Here is a 24,272-nt window from a genome sequence, read left to right as displayed (position 1 = left end):
GTCTGCCTTCTGTGGTCTGCTGGTTCCCCGTTCCTTGCTTTAGGAAAGCACTCCCGCGGGGGCACTTAATATCTGGGAGTATTTTGGCTTCTGAACTAGTGTAAAGTAACTGTCATGAGACTTTGCCATGGAATTCCAAGATCAGAAATAGTTCCTAGACTCTGCTAGAATTTCGAATCAGATCTGTGGTTTGATACAAACCGAGTGATGGTTGATCAATGTTTAAGTTTCAGGGCTGTTCTTTATAAATCTCTTAATTTTCTGAAAGGTGCTTGAATGGTAGTCAAAATCTGAGATGTAGAAAAAGTGCTCCCTCTACTGACTTCTGACAGTGGAGCTGCAAGTCACAGAAGGTGAAGCCGAGAGCAACCTCAGACCAGCAGCTCCAATGCCCTGAGTTTTAGAAACGAAGGGACAGGAAACCCAGGCTAGGAGGACCTTCCCAAGGCCACAGTGGCTGCCCAGAGCCAACCTGGTGGTCTTCTAGGTCCCTCAGCCACTGAACTACTTCCTGCAGCAGCAACTTGGACCAAGTTGGCTGAAATTTGGCTTCATGAATAAACCCACCCATAGGAGCAAAGAAAACAAACAATTAACATTAGGAAACTGGACCTTTTGAGCATTCTCGATTGAACTGAAAGAAAGTAGTCTGTCCATCTAAACCAGAAATTGGGAGAAAGGCATTTTAAATATTTCTGAAGGACATTTTAAAACCATTATTATAATTATGTTAGTTTCATAGCAAAAAAAAAAAATCCAAAGAAATCAGAGGATAACAATGTTTTTGCCTATGTATAATTTGGCTATAATAAAATTTAAAAAGTTAGGGTTGGGCCAGGTTTTATATAGTTCAGTTACTTAATTCAAAAGCCCATATAGTAACATGATTATATGGTAAGGATAAGACAGAAAGGCACAATAATTATATCTGTGTTGCATCTGAAAAAATGTTATTTTGGTCACTGATGTATTTTAAGCATTAAAAGATAGTAGTAGTTATTCCTTAATATGTCTATAATTGCCGTGGTGAAATTTTACCTAAAATGCTTTATAGTATATGTGATTTTCCAACTTAAGACAAATGTGAATCTTGAGGCAATAATTAGTATTATACTGATTAATTTTACAAACATGTGTCTTAGCAAAGTTTATACTGAATTTTAAGTGGATTTTCCCCCCTAAAGAGCGAATCTGAAACACATTTTGAAGTCACTACAAAACTCTACCGATGTATAATGTCACTGGTATTTTACTTCTTGTCATTGCAGAACTATTTTCCATTCAGTTCTGTGTTATTGGCCATTATGGGCCATAACTTTGGTTATCGTGTATCACCTGAGTTCTGTCCAAAAGTTACATAAAACAGGCCTGGTGTTCTGGCTCTCCGGTGTCAGCCATTAACCTCTGCACCGGAAGTGATTGCCAAAGCAGAGACCCTGGGAAAACCCAGCTGGGCAAATAGGCGAAGGCCCAAGCAGAGCTCTCACGGGTGCTTTAGACTTTGTGAGGCTGAAAGCTGCGCTATGGTGACAATGGCATTCTACTTCAGATAGCCACTTGTTATTTTTTATTATAACTTAAATCTCTTGGACCCTCAGATTAATTTAGTTAGATCTGTCCGATATTGTCACTGTGGTCTTTTCAAGAAATTCAAAGTGGATTTTCATGCATGCCCAAGTCCCGTGCAAGTTCCAGGTTTTCACAGGAGAAATTAAGTAGGGGATTGAAAACTATCACATATTTTCTGTGATTAAGATGGGCTTTATACAAAAAAAAGTGCAGCCTGTATTTTTATAATATATTCTTCTAGGAACTGTAGGTGTGTCTTAAATTGGGTTTCTTATACTTGTTCAGTAATTACGTATTGAAAACTCTAAACAGATATAAAAGATATCTTTTTAAAAGTTCATATTTTCAAGTTCTAAATTCAGTGATACCTAATTTTTCTGGCATCAAAGAATGATACCATCAGAAAATAATGATCCAGCAAATGGGAGTTTCTATGTTCAAGTGCCAGTGCTGTCTTATTTTTTTATTTTAGTGGAAAGCATACTGCAATATCTTATCCTTGTAAGCATCTTGCCTGTGTCATAGGAAAAAATACCTCATACATAGTTAACCTTTGTCAATAATTCAGTGACGTTATAGTCATCCCTTTTGCACTGTGCACGTCATCTGGGAATATTTGGACATGTAGCAACGCTTCTTGTTACACCTGCTTTTAATTGTTTTTAGTCTTTTGCTCACAGCCGGGCTGTCAGAGTCATTTCTTGATGGTGTGAGTGCTTCCCCCAACCCTTACCTAACTGCTACCTCTGACTTACCGTGCGGGCTGGAATACCATTGCAACAAAACTACACCCATCTGAAATGTGTCTAAAACGAGAGCAAATGGGTTCTCACTCAGGACTTGGGGGGCTTTTCCGGAAGTCAGCTGTGTCAACTTGTAGGTTCTGAGACTACGGTTCTCTGCCTAAGCTTTACTTGCCTTTCACTTCCAGATCGTCAGCAAGGTCCCATGGAAGATCATTTATGCCAAAACCTTCAAATGCTGCATGTACTTCTCCATCATTTTATTACAGAAAAGCAACTTGCTAATGGATTTAGCACACAGCTAACAACTAAGTAAATTTTTTCTCATATATAAATTTGTGTTGGGGAGAGTAGTGCTTTCTCTCAGGTTGATAAGGAGACGAGAACAAGCAGCATTAATGAAACTGACTCGGCATTTTCATTCAGGGTTCGCCCTGGCCTCTGTCTCTAGTGTGTAAGCCTCACAGCCTCAGCTTTAGACACCTTGAGGGGTGGGGGGTCAGCAAACAAGGTCTGAACTGGGTGCCACCTGGGAAGTTGCCACACCCAGAGGCCAGCCTGGGTGAGAGGTCCCGGACTCCCCAGGGGTTGCAGCCCACAACTTCCTGGGCCTCTGGGGTCTATCAGCATTTGGCTCTTCTTGTCTGCTGGGTGCTGTGGAGAGTGCAGGAGCGCCAGCGATTCATCTGAAGAGCTGCAAGTCTAGGGGGTGACAGGCCCCTAGGTGCCGGTGAAGGAATGGGTGCAATGGGAGCCTGATCTTGTGAGTCAGAGGCCTGCAGAAGTAGCTGGGTTTTGCAGAACCAAGAGCAGGGCGAGTGCCTGGGGCTATCTCCAAGGAGAAGGTTCTGGCACAAGTGTGGTCCTGGGCTCCAAGGAGAAGGTTCTGGCACAAGTGTGGTCCTGGGCTGAGCTGCAGGACAGTCTGACTGGTTCTATTGGACTTGAGGTCAAAGGAAGGATTTCCTGACTTCTCAGCTGCCACGTGGGCTCTCACTAGCGCCTCCTGAGGATCCGAAGCATGGGCTGGGGCTGGGCCACTTCCCACTGCAGAGGGAGGCAGGGAGGCATCCCCAGCGCATTTCCCACCGCAGCAGCGGGAGAGACAGGAAAGCCTGCCGGGCAGCTGGCTCACCCCTCTGCCCATCGGGATTCTGACTGCCTTCCCGTCAAGTAAAGGAGGAGATGACCCATGTTCCCTACTTGGTACCCAGAAGGAAAATGAGAGAGAGAGGGGCAAACGAGGCATTCTAAGGCCAGCTTTTCAAAGCCTCTTGGAGGAAGTTGATGCAAGCAACAAGTCCAAGGTCACATACGCCCTAGCAAGAAACCGATTTTCGGTTCTGACACTCTTAGTGCCAGGACACCATCGTTGGAGCAGTGAGGAGACAAGCTGAGGTTTTCTTACAGTGACTTGAGCTAGTGCACGCGACCTCCTGGAAGGCGGAGTGTGGTCACTGGTGGAGAAGGAATTACCCCTGCGATCGCCTTATGGCATAGAGCATGCAATAATCACGAGACACAGAATGACAGGTCTGGGGAAATAATACTAAACGCCCCGTGCAAACACACACACACACCCCAATCTGCTGCCTGCTCACTCTGGAGGCATCCAGAACTGTGCCCTTCCTGGCTTGGACGACCCCACGTGACCTGGGGAGCTTGCGACCCCTGCCTCGGCCTTCTCTGGCTGCGCTCTCAGGGTGGCCCGTGAAAGAAGGGACCTGGGACCACCGCACTCCAGGCGGCCGGGGGCGCAGGGACCGTCCAGCACGGAGCCAGCAGGGCGAGGAGCCACGTGCTGCGGCTTTCCCCCGGGGCATTTTCAGGGCGGGGTACACTTCAGCCAAGGCTTCCATTTTGGGGCCTTTTCCGCACGGGTGCGCACATAGACTAAGGCGTGCCGCACCCCAGGGGCACTGTGTACAAGCCGCGGCGCCCCGTGGTAACTGGTGCCCGTGTTCCTGAACGTGGGCGAGCATCCGTCTCCGACTCCCGGGGCCCCAGCACACCGCACCCCAGGCCTCCGCGGTCGCTGTGCAAGCCGCCCATGACGGGCCCGCACCCGCGGACGCACGCCGGGGCGGCCCACCTGCGGGCTCCGTGCGGGCACGCGGGGCCGCGGCGTGGCGGGGGCGCCGCTGCTCCGCCACGACCGCTCAGCGAGAAACCCTCTCGGGTTGCCTAGCGATAAAGCTGCCGATGATATCATCCTCCCGCGGGCCCGCCCGGCTCTCCCACGCCCGGGTTCAAAGTACAGCCGCGCGGGGCCCAGGGCGCCGGGGCCGGCCGCGACGCGGTCACGCGCGCGCGCACATGTCCGGGCGCACGCTGAGCGGCACGTGAGAGGGGGCGGGGCGGCGTGCGCGCATGCGCGCTGGCCCTCGGCGCCCCGGGGCGCTGCAGACGCCGGGCCTCCGGGAGTGCAGCCGGGGCCGGGGGTGGGGGCCGGCGGGGCCGGCTTCCCGGACAGCTGCGCCCCACCCTTCCCCGCGGCGGCCGAGGGTAGTCATTGCTCCGGAATTAGCCCTGGCTCTGGGACCGGGGACTCCTCGGGCCGTTCTGACACAGCAGTTTCCGAGCCGCCCTCCCGGGCGCGGGTTAGAGGAAGGTCGAGGGCAGCCGGGGGCGCGCCGGGGCCCGGACGTGAGGGGGAACCCCCGGTGTGGGGGGGTGGGCGTCAGGAGAAAGTGCTAGGGCGGTGTCCTTGGCAGGCGCGTGGCCGCTCGCTCCGGGTGCTGCAGATCGAATCGCGGCGACGGCAGCGCCGGGGGAGTTGGCTCGTTGTGAGCAGGTGCGCCGGGACTTTGCCGCCGGGGCGTGAGGTAAAAGCAGGGAGTGGATGGCGCTCAGGGGTTGTGCGCGATTTGGAACGATGTCGGGGGGCAAGGGGACGGCTCTTGAAGAATTACGGTTTAATAAGCTGTTCTCAGACCCCTTCTCTTAGCGAAAGTGAGCGTGGCTCACGCTTGGATTTTTAGGTCTGGTTTCACACTTCCCGACACGTGCCTGTGGATCCGGGGCCTCCAGTGAGTACCGGGTTTGCAGGAATCTGGAGTTGCCCGTGTTGGAGGTGTGCGTGTGTGTGGGGGGGTGTTGCACAAGTAGGGACGCTCCCCTCCCCCGCGAGCCTGGTTTGGGTCACGGGGTGGAAAGGGCTCCCAGGGCCTGGCATCGCGCTGGGACAGGTCAGGTGCTGGTGTTTGCTGCGGAGTTGCCGAATGGCTCTACGCTCTCCGGCCTGAAGGGTCGGGGAGCGCTGAGCTCCGGCCGCTTGCTTTGCAGTGACGTGTCTACGCGGTGCCCCACCGCTCCCGTGTCTCAGTGTTGGCACGGGACAGCCTGGTTGTTCATACAATTTTGAAAGTTGAAAAGGCGAAGAGAAACGTCAAGCATTCACTCAGCAAGTACATACGGGGCTTTTGTCAGGTGCCAGACATTGGGGAAGATTGAGCGGTCCATCACCTCGGGAGCGTAGCTGCTGGGCCTGATTTATTTATGACACCTGGGACCCACTCCCTCTCTGGGAGGTTTCCTCGGCTTCCAAACCTTGAGGAAAGCAGGTCCTCTCCAGTTCCATCAGTCCTCTCCTGCCCTGTCCCCCCCCATTCCTCCACTCCTTTAGAACCATAATAGACCACCCCCCTCCCGCCCCCCATGTTCCAACAGGACAGGTTGGATCCTTCCTTGGAGTGCTTGCGCTCTGCCTGCCACACTCAGATCTCCAGGTATCTGGAGAGCTAATTTGACACCAGCTCACGGGCAGGGCATAAACTACCTCCCCTCCACCAACATCATTATCTTTGCTGGTCTTCTTCCTAGCAGGTGTCACGCCCGCTCTTACGTGTGAGTACTGACACATAGGCTTGGCACACATCCACATGTGGTCCATTGCTCTTGGTGCACCGTCCCTTAACAGCAGAGTTAATAACAGTTTCTCCCTAGGCCAGGTGGTTTTGTGTGCTCTGCTAAACGCGGATGGTTCAGGGGTGGGCATTTGGCGCCTCAGTGAAGATGGCGGTTCAGAAGCTCATGTTCTGCATCAGAGTGCCTGTTTGCAGTGCTGGCTCCCGACGCTTGGTTTCTGCTGATGCACACCCTGTAAGAAAGCAATGTTGGCTCAAGGAGTTGGGTTTCTGCCCCCCATGTGGGAGGCCTGAATTGAGTTCGAGGTTCCCAGCTTTGTCCCAGGCAACTTTTGGCTGCTGTGGGCATGTGGGAGAGTGAACCAGGGTGAATGGGAGCTCTTTCAAGTAAATTTTTTTAAATGTTCATTTTATAGAGTTACTCCTGTAGAATTTGAAATTAAGGAAAATTCTGTTCATTCCTCTGTTCCCTGAAGGAGAATAGCGGTAATAACCCTGTGGAAGTTACAAGTCGTATGCCATCTTTCAGATGACTGCTGAACCCTGTGTGGGACTGAGTGGACCCTGTGAAAGTGACCCATGGTGACATCCTTGACACAGGTCACCAAGGCAGGAAGACCTGGCTGCTTCAGCTCTCGTCTGGCTCTGCGAGGTGTGGTCATCTCCACCTCTTACTCATGAACATATTTAAGGTGAAGCCCAGCATCTACAAGGGAACTGCAAAAAATCTGAAAAAATGGGATGGAAAGGTAAGTTTATTTTGGTGCAAAGATGTTTTGAAAGCCGTGCGTATGAGAGGTTTCAAGAAGTTCATAGAAAATGCAGATAATGAAAACACTGTGCATGGGCTTTCAAAAATTTTTTGCCCCCAAATTCACTTACGTTTTAATTCATTTCCTGCTAACGTTCTCAAATACTCTGGTTTTTCTTCAGCGCCTAATACAGTTCCTGGCACACAGCAGGCACTCAGCAAATGACGGTGGAATCCAAACCTTCCTCTCCATTCCCACGGTTATAGTCTGAGTTCAGACCTTTTCCAGTCTCTCTGCTGGCCCATTCCATGAACCTTTTGAGTGGCCTCTGTGCAGCAGGTCTTCCCCAGGGCGTGGGCCACATGGCCACCACAGCTAACTTTCCAAACCCAGAAGGTGCCTTAAAGAGCAGTCAGTGGCTTTCTGTCACCAGGACCTGGGGTTCAAGTACAGCAGGGAACGCACCCGTCCAAAATCCTTGTGAGTGTGGAGGTGAGCTGCTTGTATCCCTGCCGTGTCTGCTGCTCGCTGGGTAGCAGCTCCAGGCCTTAAGGGCATCAAGGCCCCAAGCCCCTCTGGGGCTTTGCAGGAGGGCGCTGCCTGCTGATGACCCCATAGTCTCACAGCCTGTGCCCCAGCCCCTTAGCCTGGATAACATCTCCAACTTCAGAGAGGGTTGCAGGACCAAGCGGTTAAGCTAACACAGCTGTGAAGCCTAGTGACAAAGTACATCTGTTATTGCAAGAGCGTCTGGTTTTCCCAGGAGAACCTGAGATTTAAATTTTAGGTGAACGCTGCTTTCAACATGCTGACAACCACGTCTTAAAACTTGGAAGCCCTGAGCATTGCTGAAGGGACAGACCTGCAGAGGTGCCTCGCCGTCTGGAGGGGGCCATTTGGAAAGCTCTGCTTTAAAGGCTGGAAAAAATACGAAAAGACCTGCCATGGGGCTTCTTCAGGGCCCAGACCCTGGGATGCAAGTAGCCCTGCCGCCATTCTTACGGGTGGAGGATAGACTGGGATTCCTCTCTGTCAGTGATGCCGTCACAGTGGGTGTCTTCACACGGGATTGTAGTTAGCGGGGCTCTGGCTCCTGGACTTCCCAATGCCGCTGTGTCACATAGACTGGTGGCCTTCAGGGCTCTTGGTCAGGGTCAGACTGTTTACTCGTTCTTAGCTCTTCATCATGTTTCCTTTGTGAGCCTCCCATTCGTCTGTCTCCCAGCTCTGCTTCCCTCCACTCTCGGCTGTAGGAACCCCGACAACCCCTTCGTCAGAAGGCCTTGGGGTGGGCAGAGTCTCCCCTGCTCTCTCCCTTCCCTGCTGGCAGTGGCAGAGGGATAGGTGTCCAGAGCCAGCCCCTCCCACAGTGGCTCGCCTATGAAGTTCTGAGACTGTTGGCACTTCCCACGGTCTCCTCTCAGGGAGACAGGGCTCCCAGGGCTCTGCGTTCAGCCATCACGGCACTCCTGGAGTCTGGAACAGTGGCTCGGACAGGGAGGATCCAGGATGCCGTATGGATGCAGTCCCCTTGTGAGCCCAGTCTCTGAAACACAGCTCCCGAGGGCCAGACGACTGCTGGAAGCAGATGCTTCATGGGGCATTGATCTAGAAGGAGTGGTTTCCCTCACCCTGAGGGAGGCTAAATTTGGAGGAGATAATCCAGGGAGGAATGGGGCTGGCAGGCCACGGAGGCCTCCCGGGTCAGGCTGGTGCCATCCAGCTGTGAGCCTGTCTGCTCTGAGGACAGCTGGTGAGGCCAGCCTCCTGGGACTTGGCCAGGGGCACAGAGGGAGGCTTCCCTGCCAAGGTGTCGCACGGTCCCGTCCTCCTCCCCAGGACCCCAGTGAGAGCCTGCCGTTGTGGGAAGGTGGCTAAGCTAAGCCCTCTCACCTGCGTCAGGGCATTTGTTCCCTGTAACTTTTTAAATGTTTATTTTAAATATTTTGGTGGTATTTTAATAACTGTATAAATCATCTTAACATTGATCTTTAATCTGACCCTTATGTTTTAAATTAGTATTTCATATCCTGTTTGAGTTTATTTGATATCTTATTACCCTACTGACTTTAAACCTTTGCTTATTTAGAATTTCATTAGTTTTAATTTCACAGATTACTTAATTTTAATATTAGTTTTTTATTAAAGATTTTTTTAAAAAGTTTTATTTATTTATTTTAGTTTGAAAGGCAGACAGGGAGAGAAAAAAGAGCTTCCATCTGCTGCTTCACTCCCCAAGTGCCAGCAATAGCTAGGGTTGGACCAAGTCAAAGCTGGGAGCCAAGAGCTCCACCTGGGTCTCGCATGTGAGTGCAGGGGCACAAGCACGTGGGCCTCCCAGGGTGTGCGTTAGCAGGGAGCTGGATGGAAGTGAATGGAAGATCTCTCCTTCTGTTTCTCTCCCCCTGTCTCTCTAGCTCTGCCTTTCAAATAAATAAATATTTTTAAACAGCTATTTTAAAAGAGGAGGGAGTGGAGCAAGAGAAAGAGAGAGAGAGAGAGAGAGAATGTCTCCCATCCATTCGTTGACTCCTCACATGCCCACAGTAGCAGGAGCTATGAGTCATACCTTCTGCCTCCCAGGGTGTGTATTAGTAGGAAGCTGGAGAGTGGAACTGGGACTCAAACCAGGCTCCTCCCAAATGGGACGCAGACATCCCCAGCTCTGGCTTCACTGCTGTGCCAAATGCCCGCCCTTCATGTTGCTTTAGACACAGCATTCTATGCAATCTTTATTTTGATACTATGTCATTTAAAATTTGTAGTTTCTAATTGTTTCAATTTATTTTGGCTGCAAGAAACAAACTCATTCTAATGACACCAAGGGATGGACATTTAATTCTACTGACTGTGCAGATAAGAACCTGGAGTCCCAGCCAGCATGGGAAGGCCTCGGGAGGAGCTGGAACCCTCGTGGTGTCAGCTGTCATAGGCGCCAGGACCGTGCCTCGCCCCAGTTATTTTAAAGGTGCAGAAGCAGATGCAGTGTCCGTGTCGGAATCTTTATTCTGTACCCTCTTAACCTGTGTGACCTACAGCATTTGACCTTCAAAGGCAAGAGGAGAATTATATGGCATCCAGGAATAAGAAACAGCCACTCCGATTGCCCCAAATGCTGCCTTAGCGGTCATCATAAAGCCAGAAGAGCAGGGATTGTACTGCGCTCTTCCCACTGTAGCCCAGCAGCCAGCAGCGTCGGCCTGGCTCCGGTGCTCCTCAGACAGGCTCCATCTCAGTCGCCACCCCAGGTCTGTGGAATCCTAGTCTGTGCTTGGACCTGATGGACAGGAGCGTCCTGTACGTGTTAAATTGAACTGCACAGACCCATACAGTTCTGAAGCGAAGAAAGCTGTAATGCAGTGTTTACACACCCAGCCAACCACTTGCCCTCGCATAAATGCAACAGATTTAACCTTCTCAGAGCTGAAAGAATGAAGGCGGGGTTCTCAACCCAGGCTGCTGCCTTGAACCTGGCAACTTTCTTTGTTTCCCTTGCTCCCCCAACAAAGCTGTTTATGTCATTTTTTTGAAGTAAGAGAGACTCCTTTGTATGCAGGGATGACTCAAGGATCTTTAGAGAGAATGCTGTTGCACGGATCCTGCCCCTTGGAGCTCCTGGTTGAATCGATCTAGGATGATGCATGGAGTTCAGCCGTTTGTCGGACGCTCCCAGGGTCATTGCAATACGTGGCCAAAGGTGAGAATCCTGGAACCAAAGGAAACCAGATCCATGAACCCTTCTTTTTTTTTTTTTTTAAATCTTACATTTTTATTTATTCATGTATTTTTTTTTTTTAATTTTTGACAGGCAGAGTGGACAGTGAGAGAGAGACAGAGAGAAAGGTCTTCCTTTTGCCGCTGGTTCACCCTCCAATGGCCGCCGCGGTAGGCGCGCTGTGGCCGGCGCAGCGCGCTGATCCGATGGCAGGAGCCAGGTGCTTCTCCTGGTCTCCCATGGGGTGCAGGGCCCAAGCACTTGGGCCATCCTCCACTGCACTCTCGGGCCACAGCAGAGAGCTGGCCTGGAAGAGGGGCAACCGGGACAGGATCGGTGCCCCGACCAGGACTAGAACCCGGTGTGCCAGCGCCGCAAGGCGGAGGATTAGCCTAGTGAGCTGCGGTGCCGGCCTGAACCCTTCTTGAAAAATAAAGTCCACATGGATAGACATCAGACAACAAAGAAATGACTCACAAACTAAACAGGAGTGAAGTAAGTTTGAATAAATTTTAAAATAAGCCACAACTAAGTAACTGGGTCTTTTGGTTAAAGAATATAACAATTGGAACTTTAGAAGGCAAAACTCAGGCTGTCCATCCCCTAAATTTCCACATATGCTTGTTGTTCTCTCTCACTAACTCTGTATTTATTTATTTATTTATTTTTTTGTTTTACACCATCAGCTTTCTGAGTTTCGAACCACTGATTCTTGCTCCTCCTCTTCCCATCTCACCAGTGGCTGGCTTACTTGACAGTGGAACTGAACTTGCCTGTCTGTCCTCAGACTGGTTTTCTAGAAGGGACCAGAACTCTGAGTTAGGGGAAGCTTTTTGCTGTAGAATCAGAGTGCGAGGCATCAGTGGGAGCTCACGATTGTACCCATGTTTGTATTACTACGTCGCGTCCTCCGTCTCCGCGGGTCCCGCCTTGCGGATTCCCTCACCTCCGATTTCTTCCTCCAGGGCTTGGCAGGATATTCGTGCTCTGCTCAGATTCCAGATCGCTACGCTGCAGTCAGGACGATGTCTGCAGGCAGAGTGCCAGGGCCATCATGGGGCTCCCTCTAAGGTGTCCCTGCTTCAGGGATCGATTGCAGACTTGCGCTGCTCATGCTCCGACGTCTGCGAGCTCTCGCCTCATGTTCCCTCCAGTTTTGCAGGTAAGGCAAGAGATTCCCCATCACAGACACAAGTGCAAGTGTCGGGCTATGTACTTGTAGTTGATAATAGTATTATATTAAGGTTAAGTGTCCTGAACTTGACCATCGCACTGTGATGATGAAAGTATTCCTAGGATATACAGGATGAAGTACTTTGGATAAAAGGTTATGATGTCTGCAGCTGACTCTCCAAGTCTGCTAGTATAAACACCAGTCATGTGTAGATGGATAGGGAACAAGAGAGATGTTGACAGAGCATGTGTGGAACATGCTGTCTGTGGTGAACCTGGGTGAACTGTATGTGGGAGTCTTTGATGCCGTTTTAGATTGGCTCTGTGAATTCAAATTTTTCTGAAATAAAGAGTAAATAAAACATCCCCTAGAGTATGGACAGGACTTGAAGGCTCATTTCGAAAGGTTAAGAGTATGAAAGGAAAAAAGAAGTAGGATTGCAGTGTAGAAGCCTGGTGGAGCCCACCTTACTCAAGGGATCCAGTGACAGCCGTGGGGCTGCCAGGCACCCAGTGAAGTTAAGTGATGAGAAGGGCTCTTGTCCCTCCTGATTTTCTCACATGGATAACTCAGGTTAACAACTATTGGGTATCTTTAATATACCATTCTCTAAGTACCTTTTTTTTTTAAAAAAAAAATTATTATTTGAAGGCAGAGTTACAGAGAAGCAGAGGCAAAAGGAGTGGGGGAGGTCTTCCATCTACCAGTTCACTCCCCAGATGGCCACAACGACAAGAGCTTTACCGATCCGATGGCAGGAGCTTTTTCTGGGTCTACCACATGGGTGCAGGGGTCCAAGGACTTGGGTCACCTTCTGCTGCTTTCCCAGGCCATAGCAGAGAGCTGGATTGGAAGTGGAGCAGCTGGGACTTGAACTGGTGCCCATATGGGATGCTGGCCCTGCTTTACCAACTGTGCCTTGGTGCTGGCCCCTCTAAGTACCTTGAGATAGGTTTTCCATCTGCTGGTTCACTCCCTAATTGGCTACAATGACCTGAACTGTGCTGTTCCAAAGCCAGAATCCAGGTGCTTCCTCCAGGTCTTCCATGCAGGTGCAGGGGCCCAATGACTTGGGCCATCTTCCACTGCTTTCCCTGGCTATAGCAGAGACCTGGATCAGAAGTGGAGCAGCTGGGTAGAGTCCCAGCTGCTCATATGAGATGGTAGTGTTCTAGGTGGTGGCTTAATTGTGATGCCACAACGTCGGCCCCTGCCTATTGTTGTATCTTCTAGTCTTCTAGATGGATTGGTTCAGTCGCTTGTAGGTCTGAGGCTTTAGTAGTGGAGGCCTCTGATTGCAGACATTGACAGCTCTCAAAACATGTTTGTCATGCTTGTCGGTGTCAGGAGAGCAAGCCACACAGTGTCTCCAGGCTGGTTCAGTGCAGTCGGCCAGGGCAGAGAGCCATCCAAGTCATTGGATTCCTCACCTTGCACAATCTCCTATTGACTGAGCTACCTTCTATGGCCAGATCATCTGAAATCCATAATGCCAGCAGCCGACTGGAAGAAAGTAAAAAAATAAGCCTGCAAATGATATTTTCCCCACATGCAGAGATGCCTGTCCTGCAGGAGGCCTGTCCTGCTGCAGCACAACTCCGTGGGTGCGGTGCCTTGAACAGCAGACCTTTATTTCTCACAGTTCTGGAAGTGTCCATCAGGGTGCCAGCAGGGTTGGGTGCTTAGGGAAGGCCCCTTCCAGGCTGCAGGCTGCTGACTTCTCCTGGAGGCACGCACAGTGGGAAGAGACTGATCGGCATCTCTGGACTCTTCTCCTAAGGTCGTGGTCCCAATCCTGGGGTCTCTACCCTCACGACCCGGCTGTCTCCCAAATCCCACTTCTTCACACCATCTTACTGGGGCTTAGATTTCATCACATGAGTGTGGGGGTGGGGTGTAAACATTCTGTCCATTCCTAGGAGGATGGAAGGTTCTCTTTGATCTCTCTGTGGGTTTTGGCATCTAGGACAGAGTATTTATTTATTAAACCTGGGAGTACTTCCAAGTGGAGCCGAGTATTCTTAACATACTATTTTAAGGATATTGCTTAAATCCAAATGTGCTCTCTCTGGTATTCACCGTTAAAGAGAAGATATATTGGGATTATACAATCCTACACATCTAATGAGAGGCATGTATGCAGAATGTGTGAGTGCAGTAATCTAAATACAGAAGATCCACAGGTAATTGTACAGCCCTGCTTTGTCACCTAATAGCAGAATGTGTTCTGAGAAATGCATTTTTTGAAATATTTACTTATTTTTTTGAAAGTCTGAGTTACACAGAGAGAGGAGAGAGAGAGAGAGAGAGGGAGAGAGAGAGAGAGGGGTTGGTCTTCCATCCGCTGGTTCACTCCCCAATTGGCTGCAATGGCCAGAGCTATGCCGATTCAAAGCTGGGAACCAGGAGCTTCTTTTGGGTCTCCCACATGTGTGCAGAGGCCCAAGGACTGGGGCCATCTTCTACTGCTTTCCCAGGCCATAACAGAGAGCTGGATTGCAAGTGGAGCAGCAGGGATTCAAACCAGCGCCCATATGGGATGCCAGCACTGCAGACAGTGGCTTTACCCACTATGCCACAGTGCCGGTCCTGAGAAATGCATTGTTAAGGTGGTTTGATGATTGTGTGGACATCACAGAATGTACTTAGGCAAACCGGGAAGGTCTAGCCTTCTACACATCCCAGCCTATTGCTCTGAGACCTTACTGCCTGGTACTATGCTGAAGAGTATCAGCTGTTGTGTTTGTGTATCTGATCATAGAAAAGGTGCAGTAAAGGTGTGGTGTAACAGATAAGTGATACACCTATGTAGGACACATGTTAGGAATGGAGCTTACAGGCCTGGAAGCCTGGCTGTGGGCGAGTCCGTGATGTGAAGGCCTAGGGAACTGCTGGGCACTGCTGCCGCCTTTACAAACACTGGACGCTCAGGCCACACTGAATTCTTCAACTTTGCTCCCTTCTTCAGTAATACATTGGCCTCATCTTACTGTAACCTTTTTCCTTTATAGCCTTTATGGTTTTTTTAACTTTCTGATTCTTTTGTCATTACACTTAACTTAAAACACACACAAGCCGGCGCTGCGGCTCACTAGGCTAATCCTCCGCCTTGCGGCGCCGGCACACCGGGTTCTAGTCCTGGTCAGGGCACCGATCCTGTCCTGGTTGCCCCTCTTCCAGGCCAGCTCTCTGCTGTGGCCCGAGAGTGCAGTGGAGGATGGCCCAAGTGCTTGGGCCCTGCACCCCATGAGAGACCAGGAGAAGCACCTGGCTCCTGCCATCGGATCAGCGCGGTGCGCCGGCCGCAGCGCGCCTACCGCGGCGGCCATTGGAGGGTGAACCAACGGCAAAAGGTAGACCTTTCTCTCTGTCTCTCTCTCACTGTCCACTCTGCCTGTCAAAAAAAAAAAAACCACACATTGTTCGGCTGCACAAAATTGTTTTCCCCTTATATTCTTATTTGAGGAGCTTTTTCTATATTTAAATTATTTGATTTGATTTTTTTTGTAATCATTATACTTTTTTGTTAAGTAAGTGGAGACGTACACACATGAGCCTAGGCCCTTGCAGGGCCAAAATCTTGTTCAGTCTCCACCCCCTCATCTGCTCCCACTGGAAGGGGCTGTAGCCCCTGGAGGTGCCTGTGTGTGAGGACAACTCCTCTCCTGGACACTTGCAGAACCTGCCTGCGGCGCGTGTCAGAAAGACATGCACAACAGTGTCCTCAGTGTCTTCACCAGGGATCTGCCCAGAAGCAGGTGAGGCACCGTGCACTTTTCTTTCTGTTTCTGAGAACCTTTGCTGTTGGAGATCCCTGTTTGCTAACTTTCTGTGGTAAGGCCTGCGAAGGCTCATGCAGCAGCACCGTCTGCAAAGACAAAAAGGCAAAAACAGGCCGAGTGCCTGACCCCAGTGCTCTGCCGCCCTAAGCTTCGTGCTCAGGATAGGTCGTCTTGCAGGTTCTTGTAAAATTCACCTCTCTACAAAAGACCTGGGGTTGGCAGTCCTGGGTCTGCCCCCCTAGCTGTGTACACCTGGGAAAATCACTCCAACATCTGTTTTCTTATCTTGGTAATGGGAGTGGTTATGGGATAAGATGCGCCATAGAGTGTTGAATGGGTCATAGCTTTGTGAAAGTTAAAGCCCTAAACAAACAGTTGTGATTTGCTTAGGAGGCAACCTAGCACTGGGATTGAGAGCGTGGATTTGAAATGAGGCGTCTTGGTTGCTGTGACCTTAAGCAAGTTGCTTCTCTATATTTATGTTGCCTTGTCTAAGAGGACAGTTTTCATGAGGGTAGCATCCTTGTGTGATGTTACAAGGATCAGGTGACAGAATGTGAGACCTCCCTGTATGTGCTTGTGTTTCTGGCTGAGATCAGTAGTCACGCAGCGGTGTGGAAAGATGAGAAGGAGGGAAGATGGGGTGGCTTCTGTTGGGTGCTGTGGCCGTGTGCCCCTACTTCATTGCATCTCTCTTGGGAGCAGCGTTTCCATTGTATGCTGGAGCCCTCCGGGAGACATGTGCCTCATTTTCTTACCCGCCCCAGTGTGACCAGACTTTAGCCCCTGTCACTCACTTACCTGATAGGTGTTGAAACTGTCCGGTTAGGACTGTATCTCCATTAGACAGTTGTTCCCCTGAGTGATGTTCATGTTTTTGATTCAGAAAAGAGATAGGAGAGTGATGTGTGCCTCTTCCTATGAAAACAATGCACTGTTCTAAGCATGTATGTACTGATTCACTGAATTTGTGAGGGAAGTCTACCATTACCTGGGTGCTGAGAAGTTAAGCAGCTTGGCTCCTGTTCAGACCACCAACCCTCACCAGGCTGTTTTGCCTTTGCTGTTACCCACAGTGTGCAGGGGTCTCCATAATAACATTTAATTTATTTGAAAAAATAGCAGAGGGTCATTTCTTTCTATTAAAAAAATTTACTAAGAAGACTGATTGCAAACAGTTTTTTTGTTTTGTTTTGTTTTGTTTTTGGTTAAAGATTTTACTTATTTATTTGAGAGAATTACAGAGAGAGGGAGAGACAGAAAGGTCTTCGATCTGCTGGTTCACTCTCCTCAGGGCCACAACAGCCAGAGCTGAGCTGATCCAAAGCCAGGACCCAGAGCTGCTTTTGGGTCTGCCATGTTGGTGCAGGGGCCCAAGCAGTTGGGCCATCTTCTGTTGGTTTCCCAGGCCATAGCAGAGAGTTGGATTAGAAGAGGAGTAGCTGGGACATAAACTGGCAGCCATATGGGATGCCAGTGCCACAGGTGGAGACTTGGGCCACTATACCATAGCGCCAGCCCCATGATTGCAAACAGTTTTTAAGATAGCATTAATTTAACAGCCATGTAATTCTGATTCTTAAAAAAAAATGTGTATTTAGGTTAGAAATGAAGAGAATCTCACCATTATTTTTTTCATATCAGAAGAGATTTTTAAAGAAGTTGCTTAATCCCCCTCTAATGTGTACTTTATGTATCTTTTAAACTTTAGCATTTTTTCCCCTTGCATATCAACTCAGATTTGGCTTATTGGGATCTACACTGCCTAGTATGGTTGGAGTGTACCTTGAATGTTTCTGAACTATCCGGTTGAAAGTTTCGCTCTGTCAGTTGCTTTGTTGCATGTTTTAATATCCAATTTTCCCTAGAAAGAGATTTTCTTTAGTTTATCAATGACTTTGGTGATATTTAGATATTATCTGTTTAACAGCAAAATGCCTTGATCCTAGTAGGTACTTAATAAGAAATAACTGATTAATAGGTACTTACGACAAAGTCTGTATAAATATCTATAAATATCTGTGTTTATATCATATCAGATACTACACTTGATCTTTGCCAGAAGGCCGAGAAGTGATTTTTATATCATATCAGAATACTCAGCTTACAACTGTCTTTTAAGAAAATTATTGATCAGAAACGAATTTACCTCATGGCCCTAGCTAATGATACCTTTCTCTTGCCATTTCCTTCTGTTCAGGTAGCAGGGGTCTGGGAGGGGGGAAAAGGAGAGGACCCACACATGGTAGGAGAAGCCCTAAAACCTTGGCTGTCAGACCTAGGAAACAGAAAGGCCCCTGTTTTCCTGGCTGGAGTTGTAGCATAGTGGATGAAACCACCACCAGTGGTTCTGGCATCCCATATGAGTGCCAGTTCACGTCCTGGCTACTCCATTTCCGATCTAGCTCCTGTTGATGACCTGGGGAAGCAGTAGAGGATGGCCCAGGTGCTTGGGCCCCTGCCACTCACATGGGAGATCTGGATGAAACGCCAGGGTCCTGGCTTCTGGCTTCAGCCTGATCCAGTGCTAGCTGTGGCAGCCATCTGGGGAGTGAATCATCAAATGGAAGATTTCTCTCTCTCTCACTCTTATTCTGTAACTACTTTGAAAATAAATGATAAATCTTAGGCCGGCGCCGCGGCTCAATAGGCTTATCCTCCACCTTGCGGCGCCGGCACACCGGGTTCTAGTCCCAGTTGGGGTGCCGGATTCTGTCCGGGTTGCCCCTCTTCCAGGCCAGCTCTCTGCTATGGCCCGGGAGTGCAGTGGAGGATGGCCCAAGTGCTTGGGCCCTGCACCTGCATGGGAGACCAGGAGAAGCACCTGGCTCCCGGCTTCGGACAAGCATGGTGCGCCAGTCGCGGCGTGCCGGCCACAGCGGCCATTGGAGGGTGAACCAACGGCAAAAGGAAGACCTTTCTCTCTCTGTCTCTCTCTCACTGTCCACTCTGCCTGTCAAATAAATAAATGATAAATCTTAAAAAATAAATAAAATAATTAAAAAAAATTGAGAGGCAGAGAAACACACAGAGAGAAACAGACATACTCACAGACACACAGAGGCAGCTCCCCTCTGCTAGTTCACTCACCAGATGTCTGCAGGGACCAGGTGGGAGCTGGGGCTGAAGGCCGGGACTGGGAACTAGATTCAGATCTCCCACTGGGTGCTAGGGACTGAATTACTGGAGCCGTGGCTACTGCATCCCGGGGTCTGTATCGGCAGGATGCTGGAGCCATGGCTACTGCATCCCGGGGTCTGTATTGGCAGGATGCTGGAGCCATGGCTACTGCGTCCCGGGGTCTGTATTGGCAGAATGCTGGAGCCATGGCTACTGCCTCCCAGGGTCTGTATCGGCAGAGTGCTCTAGCCATGGCTACTGCCTCCCGGGGTCTGTATCGACAGAGTGCTGGAGCCATGGCTACTGCGTCCCGGGGTCTGTATCGGCAGAATGCTGGAGTCGGGATCTGGAGCTGAGAGTTGTTGAACCTACGTGCTCTGCTGTGTCTTAACCTCTAGGCTAAGCACGCACTCCAACCTCCCTTTTTATTTTTTTAAAAGATTTTATTTATTTATTTATTTGAGGGGTAGAGTTACAGAGAGAGACAGAAAGGTCTTCCCTCCACTGGTCCACTCCCTAGATGGCCGCAGCGGCCGGAGCTGCGCTGATCCTAAGCCAGGAGCCAGGTGCCTCCTCCCGGTCTCCCATGCAGGTGCAGGGGCCCAAGGACCTGGGCCATAGCAGAGAGCTGGATTGGAAGAGGGGCAGCCAGGACTAGAACCGGCGCCCATATGGGATGCCGGAGCTGCAGGCGGAGGATTAACCTACTATGCCACGGAGCCGACCCCAACCCCCCTTTTTATAAAAAATATTGTAATAGGCTTCTTTGGTAGCCTTAAATGAAATTCATAGAAAATACAGTCTATAATATACATTAAGAATAATATACCTATGCTTTGGTTAAAAGCAGAATTAAAAGGGCTGTAGATGAGGTCTTCAAAAATTCATGGAAAAAAAAGCATCTAAAAAACTATGCGTGGATTTCAATTTTTTTGCAGCCAAAGAGACTTACATTTTAATTCCATTGTCTACCACATCTTTGAAGTGCACTTGTGCATGTCTATGTGTTGTGTGCATTTCTCTATGGAAATGTACATATGTAGCTATACTGTAAAGCCTAATAAAGTAGTCACATGCTTAGATTGATAATATATTTGAATTTAAAAAATACAGGAAAATCTTTGACAATTTTTTTTTTTATATTTGACAGTTTTCTTGAAAGATTTATGTATTTGAAAGGCAGAGTTACGAGAGGGAGGGGCAGAAAGAGCGAGCTCCCTCTCTTAAGTGTCTACAGTAGCCAGGTCTGGGCAAGACTGAGGCAAGGAGCCAGGAGCTTCATCCCTGTCTCCATGTGAGTGCTTGGGGCCCCAGCACTGGGGCAGCTTCCACTGCTTTCCCAGGCACATTTGTAGGGAGCTGGATCGGAAATGGAGAAGCCAGGTCTTGAACCAGTGTCTGTATGGGATGCTGGTGCTGCGGTCGGCGACTTGACCCGCTATGCCACAGCTCTGACCCCTATATTTGACGTTTTGAATGAAGACTAAGAAGGTATATTTAAATGTACACTTGGAATGCCTGTGAATCAAGAGTGATAAACAAATTGAGGTGACTCAGTGTCTTTGGTGGAAATGCTGCTAGTGACATCAGCACCAAAGAGGGGTTGACAAAGCTTTGTAAAGATCTCAATGAAATAAACACACTCTTCCCTCAACTCACCTGAACACTCAGTTTTACTAAAACAATGCTAAAAATATTTTGCACTTGTATGTAAAATAGATGTGGTATTCAGTGTTGTGACATGGGACAATAATTGTTCATTCCTTTGGGTTGAACTGTAAGATTTTTAACATCCTTGACTCCCTACCGTATTTTGAAAATTAGGATTTTTAACAGACAAATCATGATAAAAAATGTGTTGATATATGTCCACAATGTGGAGTGGTTAAACCAAACTTTAAAAAAAAAAAAAAAGGCCGGCGCCGCGGCTCACTAGGCTAATCCTCCGCCTTGCGGCGCCGGCACACCGGGTTCTAGTCCCGGTCGGGGCACCGATCCTGTCCCGGTTGCCCCTCTTCCAGGCCAGCTCTCTGCTGTGGCCCGGGAGTGCAGTGGAGGATGGCCCAAGTGCTTGGGCCCTGCACCCCATGGGAGACCAGGAGAAGCACCTGGCTCCTGGCTTTGGATCAGCACGATGCGCTGGCCGCGGCGGCCATTGGAGGGTGAACCAACGGCAAAAGGAAGACCTTTCTCTCTGTCTCTCTCTCTCTCTGTCCACTCTGCCTGTCAAAAAAAAAAAAAAAAAAAAAACAAAAAAAACAAAAAAAAACCAAACTCTTAAGCATACCCATCACCTCACATATTTTTTGTGGTGAGACATTTCAGGTTTCCTTTTAGCCATTTCAAAATAGTAACGCGTTTGCAATGTGCAGTACTTTTCCCATAGTCATCCTGCTGCGCAGTGCATCTCAGGATCTGGCTGGCTGGCACCTGGTGCTCTGTGACCAGCATCTCCCCAGTGCCGCCCGGCACCGTTCTAGCCTCTGTGAGTTTGACTTTTAAAAATTCTACACTTAAGTGAGATCCCATGGTATTTGTCTTTCTGTGGCTGACATTTCTTTTCATTGTTTTTAATTTTTTCTTTTTTTTATTTTTTCCTTCCACTTAGGTTGACTTATTTCATGTAGTATAATGTCCTCCAGATTCATCCGTGCCATCACAAATGACAGAATCCCTTCTTTTTAAAGGCTGAATGATAATCCATTGTGTGTGTGTGTGTGTGTGTGTTAAAGATTTATCTTTATTTACTTGAAAGACAGAGTTACAGAGAAAGGTAGAGACAGAGAGGTCTTCCATCCGCTGGTTCATTCCCCAGATGGCTACAATGACTGGAGCTGAGCCAGTCCGAAGTCAGGAGGCAGGCGCTTCTTCCAGGTCTCCCACACGGGTGCAGGAGCCCAAGGACTTGGGCCATCTTCTGGTTTCCCAGGCCATAGCAGAGAGCTGGATCAGAAGTGGAGCAGTTGGAACTAGAACCAGCACCCATATGGGATGCTAGCACTTCAGGCTGGGGCTTTAACCTGCTGCGCCACAGCGCCGGCTCCTCCATTGTGTATTTACACCACATTTTCATCATGTATTCATCTGTTGATGGATACTTGAAATTGATTCTGTATCTTGGCTTGTTGTTAACAGTGCTGTGGTAAACACAGAAGTACAGCTCTCTGACATATTGATGTCATTCCCTTTGGATATATACTCAGTAGTGAGATGGCTGGATTAATAAGGTAGACCTGTCTCTGGTTTTTTGAGGCCCCATCATACTGGTTCCCTTAGTGGCTCTAAGAATTGACATTCTGACCACCAGTGCACAAGAGTCCTCTCCCCTCCGCGTCCTCACTGGCCCTGGTGTCCTTCCTAACAGGCATCCTTGCAGGTGTGTGGTGGCACCTCACTGCGGTTTGAATCTGCCTTTGCATGATGATGAGTGATACAGAGCATTTTTTCATCAGCCCATTGGATATTTGTGTGTCTTCATTTGAGAAATGTCTGCCCAGGTCCTTTGTTCACTTTTTAACCTGATTATTAGTTTTCTTGCTATTTTATTTCCTCACTGTATTACATGAAAATTGCTTCTTATCCTTGGAACCACCAGAAAGATCCTTGCAAACTCCCACCTGCCCCTAGTGGGTGGAATTGGCTCCGCTGCGAACCACCATCCTGGAGGTTTGTGGTAAACTGGAATAGAAGGAATTCTACTAAGTCTTACCAGACTCTGGATGGAATTCATAGTGGCTTTCTAGCATATCATTCCATGGAACTTTGAGGCTTTTTTTTTTTTTTAATAAAATTTGTATTTGGAAAATAGAACATCGCAAGTCATCTGTAGTGCAATGCTGTTCTTTGCTTTGACGGAATAACTTTCCATGACCTTGCAAATATACCCGTCTTTGCAAACAGAGTCTTGTCAAGTCTGGACTTTCAGATTCTGGTTCATATTTAGGACATTCTGAATCCTAAGTGACTCAAGTCACATTACATGAGCCAAGTGTGGATTTTGTACTGGCTCCCTAATCCCTAATGTGGCATTATCTCTCCAAAAGTCTCACTCTTCATGAATGACAAAATTGTTGTCACTAGATAGATGCTTGGTGGCCTTAGTGAAGTGAGTTGTTCCTTTTGATCAGATTCTCATCAGATAATAATGAGCAATTACTACTAGACTGTACAGAGATGCTAAGTTTAACAAGGCCTATACAGCTATAAAAGGATATTTTATAAAGTTTTGGGACAGTATATTTTATGAAAGAACTGTGTGGCTTTCAAAATATTTTTGCATCAAAAGAAGCATCATTGAATTCCATTTTCCACAAATAACTTAAAAATTAAAAAAAAAATTGAGAGGCAGGCAGACCGATGACTCTCCAAATGCCCACAGTGACTGCGATGTGTCTTGGCCAGAAGCTAGGAGCTGGGATGCAACCTGGGCCTCTCACGTGGGTTGTAGGAACGCAGTCGTGCGAGCCATCGCGGCCGCCTCCCAGAGTCTGCGTCAGCAGGAACTCCTGCGTGGACTGGGCATGTTTTAACCATTGGGCTAAATACATGCCTCTCTGTGAACTTCCTGAATGGCACCATTACTCTGTTGCATTAGAAATGATCTTTGGAGTATGAGCAGATGAAATATGTTCAATTCTATTTCTTAGGGGTGGGGGGCAAAGTCATTCCTTAAGCCCTTGGAGTAAGTGGCTAATTCTCTTTCAAAAACAACATGGCAAAGGAATGAAAATAAAGTTAAAAAGCAAACTTGTTAAGTGATGAGTATCTGTATTTTCTCAGGGTCTCCCTCAAGTCAGGGTTCGCCCTTGATACTGCTTTGGAAACCTGAAAGTTTGACGGGCGGTGGCTGCTGCCCCCTAGTGGAAGATTCCTTGTTACTGCAGGCATCAGTAACCAGGGAAGCCACAGCCAAATGAATGGGAAATAAAGTGCCTTTAAACGATGTAGATACTTTAGAAGGTTATAGTATGTGTTATTTCAGAATGAGTATTAGAACACCTTTTTTGATAATTGCTTGCAGTAATAGTCATTTAATGTTTTTCTGTCATTGCTTCAAGTTGGACTTTATTAACGTCACTCTCAGTTTTCCCCACTTGCTGGCTGGCTGTGTCATTTGCAACACCCAGAGCTAAATGAAAATATGGTACCCTGGTATAACAGACAAGGGGAAGATTGCTGCTAAAGGTACCTTTAGGATACCTTTTCTTTTCCTTCGCAGTCTTTCTCTCGACTTGTTAAATTTTTTTTAAATTTTCTGTTTAATGGCATTCAAAAGAAGAATTAGAATTTTAATTATTGATATGTATTTTACCATATATCTTTATGTTGTGGAATGCCAGTTAGTACAAATAGAAGAGCAAATGTAACTTGTATTAAGTGCAGAAATCACTTCTGTTTTGGAATTACTGGAATTACACAGATTTGTATTTTGTAGCTCACATATGTGTTTCTATATATCATATATAGTATATGTGTATTTTCCTTCTTATCAGCAGAGTGGAAATACTGTACAAAACAACTCCCCACTGTTTCTGATTCACTTCTTCATTTA

General features: G+C 48.3%; 1 long non-coding RNA gene and 1 pseudogene across 13 annotated transcripts in view; one reads left to right on the top strand and one right to left on the bottom strand.

Moving 5' to 3' along the window:
- Positions 1-4,733: 4,733 nt before the first annotated feature.
- Positions 4,734-24,272, top strand: part of LOC133761950 (uncharacterized) — a 40,513-nt gene continuing 20,974 nt past the window's right edge. For 7 of the 13 annotated variants that reach the window (XR_009866239.1, XR_009866244.1, XR_009866246.1 and 4 more), the window contains exons 1-3: positions 4,734-6,927; positions 10,487-10,627; positions 11,611-11,807. This is a non-coding gene — a long non-coding RNA (uncharacterized LOC133761950). Of the gene's footprint in view, positions 6,928-10,486; positions 10,628-10,738; positions 11,141-11,610; positions 11,808-15,498; positions 15,578-24,272 lie in introns of all 13 variants that reach the window. The other 6 variants (XR_009866245.1, XR_009866248.1, XR_009866247.1 and 3 more) reach the window with 6 other exon arrangements.
- Positions 17,578-17,679, bottom strand: LOC133762598 (U2 spliceosomal RNA; annotated as a pseudogene).

The sequence above is a fragment of the Lepus europaeus genome, chromosome 6 (genome assembly GCF_033115175.1).
Source record: "Lepus europaeus isolate LE1 chromosome 6, mLepTim1.pri, whole genome shotgun sequence".
NCBI classification, from domain to species: Eukaryota; Metazoa; Chordata; class Mammalia; order Lagomorpha; family Leporidae; genus Lepus; species Lepus europaeus.
Note: the sequence above shows the minus strand (reverse complement) of the source record. Positions and strands in the feature narration are given on the sequence as shown.